Source organism: Triticum aestivum, chromosome 4A, assembly GCF_018294505.1.
Source record: "Triticum aestivum cultivar Chinese Spring chromosome 4A, IWGSC CS RefSeq v2.1, whole genome shotgun sequence".
In the NCBI taxonomy this organism is placed as follows: Eukaryota; Viridiplantae; Streptophyta; class Magnoliopsida; order Poales; family Poaceae; genus Triticum; species Triticum aestivum.
This window is the reverse complement of record NC_057803.1, coordinates 349,062,894-349,080,352: the sequence shown is the minus strand read 5'-3', so window position 1 is coordinate 349,080,352 and position 17,459 is coordinate 349,062,894.

Sequence of the window (17,459 nt, the reverse complement as noted above, 5' to 3'; positions counted from 1 at the left end):
CTCACTCTCTTCCTCATGCCGATCCCCATGTCCAGCACCCCGACCTCCTCCTATGGCGCCCTGCTCCTATGCTCGTTGGGGCACCGGCAGCCACCCCAGCCTCCTCACGCGTGAGCAGCAGCCCAGCCCCGGCAAGCCATGTCGCCTCCCGTCGCTCTAGCCCCGCCGCAAGCCCCCTGCAGGCCGTCGCTGACCGCTGCCGTGCCCTTTCAACGCCACCACCGCGTCCCTGGGCCGTAGGGCGTCACCTCCGGCCGGATCCAGCCGCCCTTGACCTCTCCTCGAGCACCCAAGGCCTTGCGAGCCTCCTGCTCGCCCGCCTCCCCTCGATCCACCATCGCCCGCAGCTGCCGCCATGGACCTGAGCTCAGAGCTCCGCTACGGCCTTGGTTCTGCTCCGCCCAACTCTTCCTTGACAGCAGCCTCGCCTCGGACCTTGCGCTGCTCCGGTTTCCCCAAGCACCTCGCCGCTCTCTGTTGCATGCTCTTGCCAAAACCGTGACCGCTTCCTCTCATTGGACTGCCGAGATGCATCCCCGAGGCCTCCATGCTCGCTGCAAATATTCCACCTCGGCACCACTTGCACCCCCATGCATCTGTGATCCTTTGTTCGCACGCCAAGACCGGACCTGTCAAGTACAACTACACCACATTGATACGTGAACCACTACCATCGACCTCCGAAGAACATGGTTTTGCCGAGTACCCCTTCGTTTTGTCAAGACCGTCATGTCCCTCGACGACAAGTGCTCGACTAAGCGGATTGTACCAAGTACCCCTTCGTTTCGTCCAGACCAGCAAGTCCGAAGACCCCAAGTACCACGACAACCCCGAAGGGATTCAAATCCGTCAAGTTTCTCTACCGATGACTCAGAACGGCTACGAAATGTGTACCACTACCGTGGACCCGCAACAACCACGTGGAAGTCAAGTTCCGTGTCGTGACCTCGAACATCTGTGGAAACTTGTGCGACTAAGAACGTGAACGACTATCTTCGCCAAGATCGCTAGTACCACTACTTCCACTACCGTCGCCACGAGAATGACTACTTCCCACAACGACCCGTGAATGACTACTTCCACTACGACCGTCCCGAGAACGACTACTTTCTCTACATTGCACCGAACCCGAACCGCCCCGTTTGCACGCTTTGAAGGTATAACCGCCGAGACGATGAACCATGGACGAATGCATGTGTTGTATGAGATGCATGTTTAGATGTTGTATCCGCCCGTGAACGTTAGTTGATCCCTCGTTTGACACCGTCGTTGACCCGTGGGAGACCCGGTAACCGGGAACACCCCACCATCTCTCGCATGTTCCACAGATCCGCACACTTCTTTTTTTGCATCGGTATCTCAATCGAGTTACCAGAACCAATATGTTGTCATGGCATCATTTTTGGATTCGCCGCCATGGCACCCCTTTCCATTCCATCATGGAGACCAAATGCTTCATATCATGTTCATGTCAACTTTTAACAAAATTGCATAAAACTTGCACATGTCATCCGCATCATGATAATAACATTTGAAATGTTTAAAATTATTGTTTGCTTTAAATTGCTAAATGCATATGGGGAGTTATCGGAATTGTTGTTTGATGTTTCCGGCCTCATTTAAACTTGCCTAAATAGTTAGATTTATTATGCTTCACCCCTTGCCATGTTTAATGACATTTAATATTGTTGGGGACATAAATGGGAGAGAACTAAATAATCGAATGTGGTGTTTCGTCAATATGCAACTCGTTGCATATTGAGCTCCACTTAACTTCTAATTTTGTTTGTGCACTTTGCCATGCCATGCATATTTAAACCGGACATGCATCATCCTTGGTTGTACATCATGCCATGTTTATGCTTGTGTGTTTACCATGTTACTTGCTTCTTATCAGTTTGCTTCTCTTGTTAGCTTCGGTTTCGATCCGGAGTTGTGAGGATTCATTCGACTCGGTCCGTTTGTCTTCTTCTTGGGTTCAGTCTTCTTCCTTGCGGGATCTCAGGCAAGATGACCATACCCTCAATATCACTTCTATCTTTTCTTGCTAGTTGTTCGTTCTATCGCTATGTCATGCTACCTACCACTTGTTTACCATGCCTCCCATATTGCCATGACAAGCCTCTAACCCACCTTCCTAGCAAACCGTTGTTTGGCTATGTTACCACTTTTGCTCAGCCCCTCGTATAGCGTTGCTAGTTGCAGGTGAAGTTGAAGTTTGTTCCATGTTGGAACATGGTTATGTTGGGATATCACATTATCTCTTATTTAATTAATGCATCTATATACTTGGTAAAGGGTGGAAGGCTCGGCCTTATGCCTGGTGTTTTGTTCAACTCTTGTCGCCTTAGTTTCCATCATACCGGTGTTATGTTCCTTGATTTGCGTTCCTAACGTGGTTGGGGTTATGGGGCCCCCTTCACCGTTTGCTTTGAATAAAACTCCTCCAGCAAGGCCCAACCTTGGTTTTACATTTGCCTAACAACCTATACCTTTCCCTTGGGAGTAATTAACCTGAGGGTCATCTTTATTTAAAACCCCCCAGGTCAGTGCTTCTCTAAGTGTTGGTCCGAACCGAGTAGACTGCGGGGCCACCTCGGGGAAACTTGAGGGCTGGTTTTACTCGTAGGATGTCTCATCCGGTGTGCCCTGACAACGAGATATGTGCAGCTCCTATCGGGATTTGTCGGCACATTTGGGCAGTCTTGCTGGTCTTATTTTACCACTGTCGAAATGTCTTGTAACCGGGATTCCGAGACTCATCGGGTCCTTTCGGGAGATGGAATATCCTTCATTCACCGTGAGAGGTTGTGATGGGATAAGTTGGGACACCCCTGCAGGGTATAAACTTTCGAGAGCCGTGCCCGCGGTTATGTGACAAATGGGAACTTGTTAATATCTAGTTGTAGACAACTTGACACTTGACTTAATTAAAATGAATCAACCGCGTGTGTAGCCGTGATGGTCTCTTTTCGGCGGAGTCCGAGAAGTGAACATGGTCTGGGGTTATGTTTGGATGTAAGTAGCTTCAGGATCACTTCTTGATCACCTATAGCTCTTCGACCGTGGCGTAGCTTCTCACCTTACTCTCATTTGCTTATGTTAGCCACCATATTTTGCTTAGCGCTTGTTGCAGCTCCACCTCATTACCTTATCCTACCCATAAGCTTAAATAGTCTTGATCTCGCGGGTGTGAGATTGCGGAGGCCTCGTGACTCACGGATACTTCCAAAACAGTTGCAAGTGCCGATGATACCAGTGCAGGTGATGCTACCGAACTCAAGTGGGAGTTCGACGAGGACTTCTGTGGGGACCCCAACTTATAAGTCGTGATTACCGAATGCACGTGTACAGTGATCCCAGAGATCAATGCTCACTGAACACACAGAAGCTGAATAACAAGAGTCTTACATTACATACAGTCTTACACAAATTATGACCATTATGGTCAAGTCTTACATAGATAAAGCCACAAGGCTGAGTACCAAATAAACTTAAGCAGCGGAAAATCTTCGTCGATAAGTAGAACCCATGCCATCTGCCTTAACCCTACATGCATTCTGACTGGGAAACGTCCTAGTTCGCATGTTCGTCTCCAAAGAATTCTTCTTCAAACTCATGTTCTTCCATGCCTGGCCAATTAAATAACCAGTGGCAAGCCAATGAGTACATTGAATGTACTCGCAAGCAACCCATGATTGGAACAGGGCACAACAATGCAATGACATAACACTAAGTAGGTAGTTTGCAGAAAGCTAGTTTCGAGTGCAATGACATGATCTATCAATATGTAAAGTATGCATCACGAGAGTACAGATATCTGCATGGACAAGTTACAGATATCAACATATGCGGAGTTGGACACCAATCGAACTTGTTCATCATGTCAAGCCATCTGACTCACCCCAAATGGTTTATCAACACACACACATAGTCTGTATACTCTGGACGTAATTTAAACAGCAACGCCCAACTGTCCTTGACCATGGACACAGCTATTCGAATAGTTTTACACTCTGCAGAGGTTGCACACTTTACCCATAAGATCCGGGGAACTTCCGTGTCATCCACGACCCGCGGTACCTCAAGTACCCGGGGTAAGCAACCAATCATTACCTTTCCCTAGACGACACTAACATAGAGTCCACTCGATTGGTAGTAACCCCCGTGCCCAACATTCACATCTTAAAATTGTGGAGCCTCGCTCCCATAATCATCACATACCACAAGCACGGGGTACCAACGGTGTGTCCGATGCCCTGTGAAAACAGTCATGGTCGCCCTACCTGGCATGACCCCATCCCGAGAGAGCGCAACAACGACTCTCCCGTCGCTAGTAATGCGGGCTCCAAGCTAGTATCGGCCTAGGTAATCAATAATGCCCTTTCCCATATAAGGGTAGAGTGGTTGCGCATGTAAGGTTGGGACAGTCGACAAATCTTGAATCTAACCCGTTTTCCAAAACAACACACACACTTGCCTCGGTACACCACTTCGTCATCAAGTGGTTACCCATCTCATTATCTCCCTCGGGCATAAGTGGCACCCGACGGGGTTTTCAAAAAAAAGTCTTTTGAAAATATTTTGCCTCCATCATAATGCATATCCCCATCACTTTTTGTGTAGCAACTACTCTACCATCCTACCTACTCCCACCGGCATAACCCTCATAAGGAGGTAGGGTCATGCACCATGCAGGTATCAACGAGGAAGTAACGGTGGCAAACCACCCCATGTGGTCACCTCATCATCATGTCTCCGATGCAAGCAATAAAAATGCCATATGACATGCATAAAAAGGTTTCATAGACATGGTCAAAGGGCTGCTTGCCTGGCTCAGCAAGGTCTTCTGGGTCTTCAAAATCTTCTGGTCCACCTCCCTCGTCGGCAACGCAATCTATCGTCACAAAATAATAACGATAAAATAAGGCAATAATAAAACAGAAAAACCAATGTGCTCAGAAAAATGTCAACTCATTTTTGTTAAATACTAGGGTTAAAACTAAGAAGGGGAAAATTCTTATTTCTGGATTTGGAGCTGCAGATACAAAGCAATGGATTTTCAAACAAGGATTTAATCGCTCAAATTTGAATTTAAATTTGAATAACACAGAAAAGTTGGTTGGGCATGTATGAAAGTTACACCATTAAATAGGTGGGATTTTTACAGGATTTTAGGAACTGGAATTATTGCATTTGGATTAATATTTAATCCTGTGGAATTTTTGGAAAAGGTATAGAAAAAGAAAAATAGAAAGGGCACTGTGCCCGTTGGGCCAGAATAGCTGCAGTGCGCGCGTCAGATTTTCAAACCTGACGGGCGGGGCCCGGGCGTCAGCGAGAGAGAGAGGGGCGAGGGAGAGGTGAGGATGACAGGTGGGCTCCACCTGTCATCTCTAACCTCGCGACAAAGAGGTCGGCGAGCTCACCGGTGACGCTACAGGGCACGGCAGGTCGAGCGGGTGGCACCGTTGGATTCAGGGGGACGTCGCCGTTCGGGTGGTGGTGGAGGTGGCCTACGGGTGCCCGCGGGATTGGCTCGGGTGGCTGTTAGAGAGGGAATGGAGGGCTCGGGGGTGTTCATGGGAGTGGTCTAGGGTGCCAGGGAGAGAGAGGAGGAGCGTGGCGAGGTGCGGGCGGGCCACAGGGGCTACGCGAGCATTGGCCGAGCGGGGCGGCATTCTGGCGCGAGATGCAGGAGAGAGAGGAGTGCGCGGGAGCAAGTGGGCGGCTTGCTGGCGTGGAGCAGACGTCGAGGGGCATCGACTGGCACGCGGGGGAGGCTCGAGGTGGCCGGGAGACGCGGCGTCAACGGTCGGGTGCCCTGCCAGGCGCTCCAGAGCGCGACTTTGGCCGGCATCCGCGGCTTTCCCGCGTCCGCGTGCGTCCACTTGCATCTGGCAGCTGCAGGGGCATGGGCAAAAGCTGGGGAGAGCCTTAGATGCTCTGGAAGGCTGAGAGGAGAGAGGAAGCCTGAGAGAGAGGGAGCCTGAGAGAGAGGGAGGAATCCACTATCCAGAGAAGAAAAATGGGGTTCTCCCCCCTTCATCATTGCCTCCTTGGGCAGCAAAGCACACATGTGCTAGAGGGGGACTAGGAGGGGTCGTGGTAGAAAGTTGAGCCTACGGAGATTAGTGGAAGAGGCCAAAAATGGGATTTTGGTAAAGTGGCAGAAGGTGTTTGATGCTGGTTTGGGCAAGTAGATGATTTCCATTTGCCATGAGAATTAACAGGATGGAATGGCACATAGAAGTAGGATGTTCCACCAAGTTTGAGCTCATTTGGGTAAAGTAGCCAATGTAACTTTGGTAAACCCTAGAAATCAACAGAAATGGACTTTCCAAGATTTAGTCATGCAAATTTATTCTCCTTGATGCACCACTTAGTGTAGTGTCATAATTTGAGGTTCTGAACATGTCCACAAAAGTTATGATCAAAAGGAGAAAGTTGCCAATGTAAACTTGTTCAAATTTGGTTCTGGACAGAGAGGGTTTTGGGGCACTTTGATCAAGATAACATTCTCTCCAACTTGTGCCATTTGGTCTAGATGCATTATTACACCATTTGAGCATGTGCACCAAGTTTGATAGCATTTGGACATGTTTGACAGTGCAAAGTTGTTCAAACTTGAAAAAGGACAGAAGTGGTTTTGAGAGGGTTTCATGGGTTATACTGTTCTCCATGTCATGAGACTTGGCAAGATCATCAAACATGTCATATGTGACATGCTAGAATTTTCTTGGAATTGTTGGGGAATATTTCCTGTAGAAATATTTCAAATCCTTGAAATGGGCATAAATGGTTTTGGGAGGTTTTGTCTAATATTTTGAACATTACCATGTGTTGAACTCATATATATGGAAAATATATGTCCGCAGAGTTTCCCTGATTTTTGTCAAATATTTTTGAAACAATAAAATAATTTTTCCCTATTAAAGACCATTTCTGGCCTTAAGAAAAAGCTTTTAAATAAAATAGGAAAATAACTGTTAAAATTATATTTTTATGGGTTATGGGAATCCTATATCTAATAGGTTTCAAATATACTCTTTGAAATATTTTTCATACCCCAAATCAAGTACTTGTAGTGCAAACCTTAATTCAGGGGTTTTTGGAAAACTAATTTTTGAAAATACTACTTGGCCAAATTATTTTTGTAAGAAAATACTATATTGCACTATACACATGGCATGATCATTGGGCAGAAAGTTTGGGGCAAAGAGATGAAGTACAGAAGGTGGAGTAGTTGACTTTAAAGAGCACTTCAAAAACCACACAGAGAAGACCAACTCCAAAATGAAAGCCAAAAAATGCAAAAGTTTTTGTTGGTCCAAATTTTCATGCTTTTATTGATGCAAAAGACATGTTACAAAATGCAGGGTGTGACAACTTCCGTCGTTACTATGTGTCATTTCCTGATGATCAGTAGTGGAGCCCAGTTGGGACGATCGGGGATCTAGCATTTGGGGTTGTCTTCCTTTATTTTGGTTCCGTAGGCGGTCCTTGATTGTACTCTGGATGATGTATGTTTAACTTGATATTTGTGTGAAGTGGCGATTGTATGCAAACTCTTTATCTCTTTTGTCAGATTTCAGGTTCCGGCAGACCCTTGAGGTCGAACACTGGGGTGCGCGCGGAGATTTCGCCTCCTACCTACCTGCACCCCTCCGCCTCGCTAAGATCTAAGCTATGGAAAGAACGGCACAAGAGACACAGGGTTTATACTGGTTCGGGCCACCGTTGTGGTGTAATACCCTACTCCAGTGTGTTGTGTGGTGGATTGCCTTTTGGGCTGATGATGAGCAACAATACAAGGAAGAACAGCCTCGCGAGGGTCTGTTCTTGGCAAATATATGTCCACAGAGTTTCCCTGATTTTTTTCAAATATTTTTGAAACAATAAAATAATTTTTCCCTATCAAAGACCATTTCTGGCCTGAAGAAAAAGCTTTTAAATAAAATAGGAAAATAAGTGTTAAAATTATATTTTTGTGGGTTATGGGAATCCTATATCTAATAGATAATACTCTTTGAAATATTTTTCATACCCCAAATCAAGTACTTGTAGTGCAAACCTTAATTCATGGGTTTTTGGAAAACTAATTTTTGAAAATACTACTTGGCCAAATTATTTTTGTAATAAAATACTATATTGCACTATACACATGGCATGATCATTGGGCAGAAGTTTGGGACAAGGAGATGAAGTACAGAAGGTGGAGTAGTTGACTTTAAAGAGCACTTCAAAAACCACACAGAGAAGACCAACACCAAAATGAAAGCAAATAATGCAAAAAAAATTGTTGGTCCAAATTTTCATCCTTTTATGGATGCAAAAGACATATTACAAAATGCAGGGTGTGACAGACCTACCCCCTTACAAGAATCTCGTCCCCGAGATTCCTAAACTATGCTTTGAAGAGATAGAGAAACTCGGATCTAAGGTAGTCTTCATGTTCCCAGGTTGCTTCGGCTTCAGTGTGGTTGCTCCACTGGACCTTGAAGTACTTGATGATGTGTCTTCGAGTGCGTCGCTCAGCCTCGTCCAAAATGCAGATGGGTCTCTCACGGTAAGTCAAATCAGGTTGAAGGTCAATGGCTTGGTGATCGACATCCTTGTAAAGATCAGGCTTGTCTAGAACTTGGAGACACTTCCGGAGTTGTGACACATGGAATATGTTGTGCACATCGGATAGTTCAGGTGGCAGTTCCAACTAGTAAGCCACTTCTCCGCGTCGTGCGGTGATCTTGAAGGGGCCGATAAATCTTGGTGCAAGCTTTCCCTGAACGTGGAAATGCTGTGTTCCCTTAAGAGGAGTTACTCGCAGGTATACATGGTCTCCGACTTGGAAGTCTACTTGTCGGTGACGAGTGTCAGCATAGCTCTTCTGTCTCGACTTGGCAGTCTTCAGTCGCTCTCTGACTAGCTGAACTTGCTCTCCTGCTTCATGGAGGATATCAGGCCCAAATACTAGTCCTTCTCCGGTTTCTGACCAATTGAGGGGCGTGCAACACTTCCGTCCGTACAACACCTCAAATGGTGCCATCCGAAGGCTTGACTTATAACTGTTGTTATAGGAGAACTCGGCAAAAGGGAGGCATTCTTCCCACTTAGCTCTGTATGCTAAGACACAAGCTCGGAGCATGTCTTAGAGTATCTGATTCACTCGCTTTGTCTGACCTCCGGTTTATGGGTGGAAAGCATTGCTGAAGGACAATTTGGTTCCCAAAGCCTCCTGGAACTTCTTCCAGAACCTCGAGGTAAACTGGGTCCCTCGATCAGATACGATCTCCTTAGGAACACCATGAAAGCTTACAAGTCTGTTGATGTAAAGGGTTGCCAGCTGGTTACCATCATAGGTAGTCTTGACAAGAATGAGATGGGCTACTTTGGTCAAATGATCGACTATGACCCAGATGGAGTCATGCCCCTTGTTTGACCTAGGTAGTCCAGTGATGAAATCCATTCTGACTTTATCCCATTTCCACTCGGGGACCTTGAGTGGTTGCAGCAATCCAGCAGGTCGCTGATATTCAGCCTTGACCCTTTGGCATACATCACACTTTGCAACATAGGTGGCAATCTCTCTTTTCATCCCGTGCCACCAAAATCTTTCTTTCAGGTCTTGATACATCTTGGTCCCTCCAGGATGGATGGAATCCGGGGTGTCATCAGCTTCTTGCAAGATCAAGTGCTTGAGCTCAACTTGTTGGGTACGCAAATGCGATTCCTGAACCACAAAGTTCCTTGCTCATCCTCGGAGAATCCTGGGGCCTTGCCTGCCTTGATCTTCCTCTTGATGCCTTCAATACCCTCGTGTCCCTTCTGGGCTTCCTTAACATCATCCATCAGGGTAGGCTTGACTTCGAGGTTGGCCAAGAATCCCGGTGCAACCAGTTCCAATCCGAAGCTTTCAAGTTCCTTATACAAGGCGGGTAGCTTTTCCTTAAGCACAAGATTCAAGGAACAAGCCTCTTTGCTTAACGCATCTGCTACAACATTAGCCTTTCCAGGGTGGTATTGAACACTAAGATCATAATCCTTGATTAATTCTAGCCATCTTCTCTGCCTCATGTTCAATTCCTTCTGAGTGAAAATATACTTCAGACTTTTGTGATCCGTGTATATCTCACACCGCTTACCTAGGAGGTAATGCCGCCATATTTTCAGGGCCTGAACTACAACTGCCAACTCGAGGTCATGAGTAGCGTAGTTCTCTTCGTGAGGACGTAGTTGTCTGGACAGATATGCTACGACTCTGCCTCCTTGCATAAGAACACCTCCAATCCCGGTTCTCGACGCATCACAATATATCACAAATTCTTTGTGAATATCAGGTGTGGCCAGAACTGGGGCGATGGTCAATCTCTTCTTCAGCTCCTGGAAGCTTTCTTCGCACTTCGGCGTCCATTCAAACTTCTTGTCCTTCTTCAAGAGTTGGGTCATGGGTTGGGCAATGCTTGAGAATCCTTCAATGAACTTGCGGTAATATCCCGCGAGTCCAAGGAAGCTTCTGACTTCCTTCACATTGCTCGGGGTTTGCCATTCAGTCACAGCTTGGATCTTGGTGGGATCCACTGACAACCCTTTGGCAGTCAATTTATGACCCAAGAACCCAACCTCATGCAGCCAAAATTCGCACTTGCTGAACTTGGCGTATAGTTGGTGCTCTCGAAGCTTGTCTAGGACCATCCTCAAGTGTTGCTCGTGCTCTTTTTCCGTCTTCGAGAAGACAAGAATGTCATCGATGAAGACGACGACAAACCTGTCCAGATATTCCATGAAGACCTTATTCATGAGATACATGAAGTAAGCTGGGGCATTGGTCAGTCCAAAGGACATGACCGTGCACTCATACAGGCCATATCTGGTTACAAATGCCGTCTTCGGAATATCTTGGGGTCTGATTTTCAGTTGGTAGTACCCAGATCTGAGGTCAATCTTGGAGAACGCCTTGGCCCCATTAAGTTGATCAAACAGATCTTCAATCTTGGGAAGTGGATACTTGTTCTTGATTGTAACTTCATTGAGGGAGCGATAGTCAATGCACAAGCGGATGGTACCGTCCTTCTTTGCCACAAACAGAACAGGTGATCCCCAAGGGAAGGCACTAGGGAGGATAAATCCCTTCCTCAACTGCTCTTCTAGTTGCTTCTTCAACTCCGCTAACTCTTCCGATCCCATTCTATAAGGCTTCTTATAGATGGATCCTGCTCCGGGTATGAGCTCGATGATGAACTCAATGTCTTAGTCAGGAGGCATTCCTGGTAGCTCATCAGGAAAGACATCGGGGTATTCACATACTACCGGCACTTGCTCCAATCCGACTTCAGTCAGACAGTTGACTTGGGTGGCTTGAGCAGAGGAGGGGTTGGAGGCAAATTTAACTTCGACTCCTTGGTCATTGGTCACAGTGACAGTTCGATTGGCACAATCTAACAAGCCTTGGTGCTTGATGAGCCAGTCCATTCCTAAGATCACATCCAAGCCTTGCGATCCTAAGATGATAAGGTTTGCTAGGAAATCTACCCCGTTAATGACTATCCCGACTCCCTTACAGCTTGTCTTGGCTCTCATCTCAGCTCCGGGGGTTTGTACCACCATGGGGTTATTCAGGGGTGTAGGGGTCATGCCACTTTTTAATGCAAACTTTTGGGTGACAAATGAATGCGTGGCTCCTGAATCAAACAAGACATTTGCAGGTGCTGAGTTGACAAGGAACGTACTGAGCACGACGTCCGGGTCTTCTTGGGCTTCTTCTGCAGTGACATGATTCACACGACCCTTGCCATTGTTGGGCGGGTTGCGGGGAGCTTGGTTCCTTGGTGGCATCCCACGGCCTTGGCCTTGGTTCTGCGTATTGGGGCATGGGGTGTCGGGCTTCTTATTGGGGCAATACCTGGAGTAGTGTCCTGCCTGACCACATCCAAAGTAAGTGACTTGATTGGGGTTGCTGCTCTTGTCGGCATTGTTATTGGGGTTGTTGAAAGCTGGCCTAGGGTTAGCGTACTGCTGAGGTTGATAGTTGGTGCGGGGTGCAGGGGCTCTTGGCTGCTGATAGGTTGGCTTGACAGGGGCTGGTTGCCATGGGCGAGGCTTCTGGTTGCTGGAGCTACCCTTGCTGATCATATTGCGCTTACGGGTATCATCCAAAGCACGTCGCTTGTCCTCAAGAATGAGTGCCTTGTTCACCAAATCAGGAAAGGTTGGGCAGTCACACACAACAAGTGAGTACTGCAGAGTCTGGTTAAGGCCTTCCATGAAGCGCTCTCTTTTGGCAGCATCAGTGCTGACATCCCCAGGAGCATACCTCGATAGAACACTGAACTTCTGCATGTATTCCTTGATAGTGCTACTTCCTTGCCTCAGGGCTCGGAACTCATGCTTCTTGATGGACATGATTCCGGAAGGAATATGGGCCTTGCGGAATTCTGTCTTGAAGTCATTCCAAGTGATGTTTTGCTCAGCATGCATGACCATGAATCCATCCCACCAAGCTCTGGCAGTTCCCCCGAGATAGTGGGCAGCATATGCCACCCTCTCACGGTCTTCAGTGCAGCCGACTAGTTCCAACAGATCCTCAATGGTGCGGACCCAGTCGTTTGCATCCAGGGATTCAGCAGTCTCGATGAAGGTGGGTGGTGCATGCTTCTTGAACTCTGCCAACGTGGAACGTCCATTGTCGTTCCCCGTCGGCTGGAGGTTGACAGCCTGGGCAATCATCTGGAGGGCTGCAGTGTTGGCTTGGCGTTCCTCTCGGAAGGCTTGGAGAAGCTGAGCCATGTCCATGTTTGGAGGTGGTGGTGGTGGTGGTGGAGCTTGTCCTTGGGTTTGGTCCTCACTAGTTCCTGCTCCGGCTTCTTGCTGCTGAGTAGAGGCACCAGTACATGTTACAACAGGCATCCTGTTGGAGCGGTCAAGGTCTCATGATTGGGAAAGATGAGGGAAAGTAATATAGATGGGATGCCTAGTAAGGTGGTGGGCGTGACACAATCTTAATTTAAGCAAGGGCCAGAAGGGCCAAACTCATGCATTAAAACCGAATGGGGGATGTAGTCATTTACAAGTTCCCGAAGGGAAAGTACGACTTCCATCAAAACAAGTTGAAAGCAAACACAACACAACATGGTTTCATTTGAAACATTACATGGACTCAACTTCGCATAAGGGGTACACGACCTATCCTACCTTAAGGGTTACGGACTGGCCTATCCTAGTCCTGAACGGAGTCTAAGTGGTGGAATGCTCGGTCGCGTATTCCGGCTCCTTTGGGTCTTCCTCCTCATCTACATCTGTCTCAGTTTCTACGTCACTTGAGGGAGTGGGGGAGTGGAGGACCTGAACACGGCGCTGCTTCGCCGGTGGCACCATGAAGAGGCTGCGATATTCCTTCGCCGTCATACGGCATGGCCGAGATGGTCCCTTGGCATGCATAACCTGTGGGGGTCGCCCACCTCGATAGGCAACAACGGGCTGTCCAGGGGGTGCACCATCCTTCTTGATCCTGTCCGCCTTTGTCTGAGCTAGGCGGAGGAGTTCCTTGGTCTCATGGAGTTCCCTCCAAAGCTCCATCGACTCCGAGGCCAAGTGTTGTGCCAGGCTGTCAGCACACAAGCTGAAGTAGGTTTGGAAACGGAGGGGAAGTCCTTCGTCCATGGGTGGAGCTGGTGCGCCGCTCTCGTCATCACCCTCCTTACGATAGGGCAGGTAGCGAGTGGCTGGCTCACTTGCCATCTCTGGAAGAAGATCCCGAAGGCGAGTCAGCGCCTTGAGTGCAGTAGTCTCAACGGCGAGGAGCAGGGTCGCCATCTGTGGTTCTTCAAAGAACCAGCTTGTCGGAGAGTCGTTCGCCCTCACGACTACCTCCACGTGATACTCCTTCTTGGTGTTGTTGATCCAGTGCTCTTGATAGGAGAAGGTGGGGGCTCGAGTGAACTGGCACTTCTTGAGGTTATCCTCAAGAAGCATGGGAAATCCAATGGTCAGGAAGTCCTCGGGTACGACGGCCATCTACAAAAGTGGAAGGGGAAGGGTCAATAGAGGGGATATGACCCATGTTTGGGATATTTTGGAAAAGCGTAGGTGTATAGGTAATTTTGTAGATAGTCTCACTCTAACTAACATCCATGCTAACTAAGGCTTCCTACAGTCAGGATGGCTTTGATACCAGCTCTATGGGGACCCCGACTTATAAGTCGTGATCACCGAATGCACGTGCACAGTGATCCCAGAGATCAATGCTCACTGAACACACAAAAGCTGAATAAGAAGAGTCTTACATCCGTACATACAGTCTTACAAAAATTATGACCATTATGGTCAAGTCTTACATAGATAAAGCCACAAGGCTGAGTTCCAAATAAACTTAAGCAGCGGAAATCTTCGTCGATAAGTAGCACCCATGCCATCTTCCTTAACCCTACAGGCATTCGGACTAGGAAACGTCCTAGTTCGCATGTTTGTCTCCAAAGAATTCTTCTTCGAACTCCTGTTCTTCCATGCCTGGCCAATTAAATAACCAATGGCAAGCCAATGAGTACATTGAATGTACTCGCAAGCAACCCATGATTGGAACAGGGCACAACAATGTAATGACATAGCACTAAGTAGGTAGTTTGCAGAAAGCTGGTTTTGAGTGCAATGACATGATCTATCAATATGTAAAGTATGCATCACGAGAGTACAGATATCTGCATGGACAAGTTACAGATATCAACATATGCGGAGTTGGACACCTATCCAACTTGTTCATCATGTCAAGCCATCTGACTCACCCCAAATGGTTTATCAACACACACACATAGTCTGTATACTTTGGACGTAGTCTAAGCAGCACCACCCAACTGTCCTTGACCGTGGACATGGCTATTCGAATAGTTTTACACTCTGCAGAGGTTGCACACTTTACCCACAAGATCTGGGGAACTTCCTTGTCATCCACGACCCGCGGTACCTCAAGTACCCGGGGTAAGCACCCAATCATTACCTTTCCCTAGATGACACTAACATAGAGTCCACTCGATTGGTAGTAACCCCCGTGCCCAACATTCACATCTTAAAATTGTGGAGCCTCGCTCCCATATTCATCACATACCACAAGCACGAGGTACCAACGGTGTGTCCAGTGCCCTGTGAAAATAGTCATGGTCGCCCTACCTGGCATGACCCCGTCCCGAGAGAGCGCAACAACGACTCTCCCGTCACTAGTAATGCGGGCTCCAAGCTAGTATCGGCCTAGGTAATCAATAATGCCCTTTCCCATATAAGGGTAGAGTGGTTGCGCATGTAAGGTTGGGACAGTCGACAAATCTTAAATCTAACCCGTTTTCAAAAACAACACACACACTTGCCTCGGTACACCACTTCGTCATCAAGTGGTTACCCATCTCATTATCTCCCTCGAGCATAAGTGGCACCCGACGGGGTTTTCAAAAAAAGTCTTTTGAAAATATTTTGCCTCCATCAAAATGCATATCCCCATCCCTTTTTGTGTAGCAACTACTCTACCATCCTACCTACTCCCACCGGCATAACCCTCATAAGGAGGTAGGGTCATGCACCATGCAGGTATCAACGAGGAAGTAACGGTGGCAAACCACCCCATGTGGTCACCTCATCATCATGTCTCCGATGCAAGCAATAAAAATGCCATATGACATGCATAAAAAGGTTTCATAGACATGGTCAAAGGGCTGCTTGCCTGGCTCAGCAAGGTCTTCTGGGTCTTCAAAATCTTCTAGTCCAACTCCCTCGTCAGCAACGCAATCTATCGTCACAAAATAATAACGATAAAATAAGGCAATAATAAAACAGAAAAACCAATGTGCTCAGAAAAATGTCAACTCATTTTTTGTTAAATACTAGGGTTAAAACTAAGAAGGGGAAAATTCTTATTTCTGGATTTGGAGCTGTAGATACAAAGCAATGGATTTTCAAACAAGGATTTAATCGCTCAAATTTGAATTTAAATTTGAATAACACAGAAAAGTTGGTTGGGCATGTATGAAATTTACACCATTAAATAAGTGGGATTTTTACAGGATTTTAGGAACTGGAATTATTGCATTTGGATTAATATTTAATCCTGTCGAATTTTTGGAAAAGGTATAGAAAAAGAAAAATAGAAAGGGCACTGTGCCCGTTGGGCCAGAACAGCTGCAGTGCAGCAGGCCCAGAGGGGAAAAGGCCCAGGCGAGCTAGCGAGCGCACGTCAGATTTTCAAACCTGACGGGCGGGGCCCGGGCGTCAGCGAGAGAGAGAGGGGCGAGGGAGAGGTGAGGATGACAGGTGGGCTCCACCTGTCATCTCTAACCTCGCGACAAAGAGGTCGTCGAGCTCACTAGTGACGCTACAGGGCACGGCAGGTCGAGCGGGTGGCACCGTTGGATTCAGGGGGACGTCGCCGTTCGGGTGGTGGTGGAGGTGGCCTACGGGTGCCCGCGGGATCGGCTCGGGTGGCCATTAGAGAGGGAATGGAGGGCTCGGGGGTGTTCGTGGGAGTGGTCTAGGGTGCCAGGGAGAGAGAGGAGGAGCGGGGCGAGCTGCGGGCGGGCCACAGGCGCTACGCGAGCATTGGCCGAGCGGGACGGCATTCTGGCGCGAGCTGCAAGAGAGAGAGGAGTGCGCGGGAGCAAGTGGGCGGCTTGCTGGCGTGGAGCAAACGTCGAGGGGCATCGACTGGCGCGCGGGGGAGGCTCGAGGTGGCCGGGAGACGCGACGTCAACGGTTGGGTGCCCTGCCAGGCGCTCCAGAGCGCGACTTTGGCCGGCATCCGCGGCTTTCCCGCGTCCGCGCGCGTCCACTTGCGTCTGGCAGCTGCAGGGGGCATGGGCAAAAGCTGGGGAGAGCCTTGGATGCTCTGTAAGGCTGAGAGGAGAGAAGAAGCCTGAGAGAGAGGGAGCCTGAGAGAGAGGGAGGAATCCACTGTCCAGAGAAGAAAAATGGGGTTCTCCCCCCTTCATCATTGCCTCCTTGGGCAGCAAAGCACACATGTGCTAGAGGGGGACTAGGAGGGGTCGTGGTAGACAGTTGAGCCTACGGAGATTAGTGGAAGAGGCCAAAAATGGGATTTTGGTAAAGTGGCAGAAGGTGTTTGATGCTGGTTTGGGCAAGTAGATGATTTCCATTTGCCATGAGAATTAACAGGATGGAATGGCACATAGAAGTAGGATGTTCCACCAAGTTTGAGCTCATTTGGGTAAAGTAGCCAATGTAACTTTGGTAAACCCTAGAAATCAACAGAAATGGACTTTCCAAGATTTAGTCATGCAAATTTATTCTCCTTGATGCACCACTTAGTGTAGTGTCATAATTTTAGATTCTGAACATGTCCACAAAAGTTGAGATCAAAAGGAGAAAGTTGCCAATGTAAACTTGTTCAAATTTGGTTCTGGACAGAGAGGGTTTTGGGGCACTTTGATCAAGATAACATTCTCTCCAACTTGTGCCATTTGGTCTAG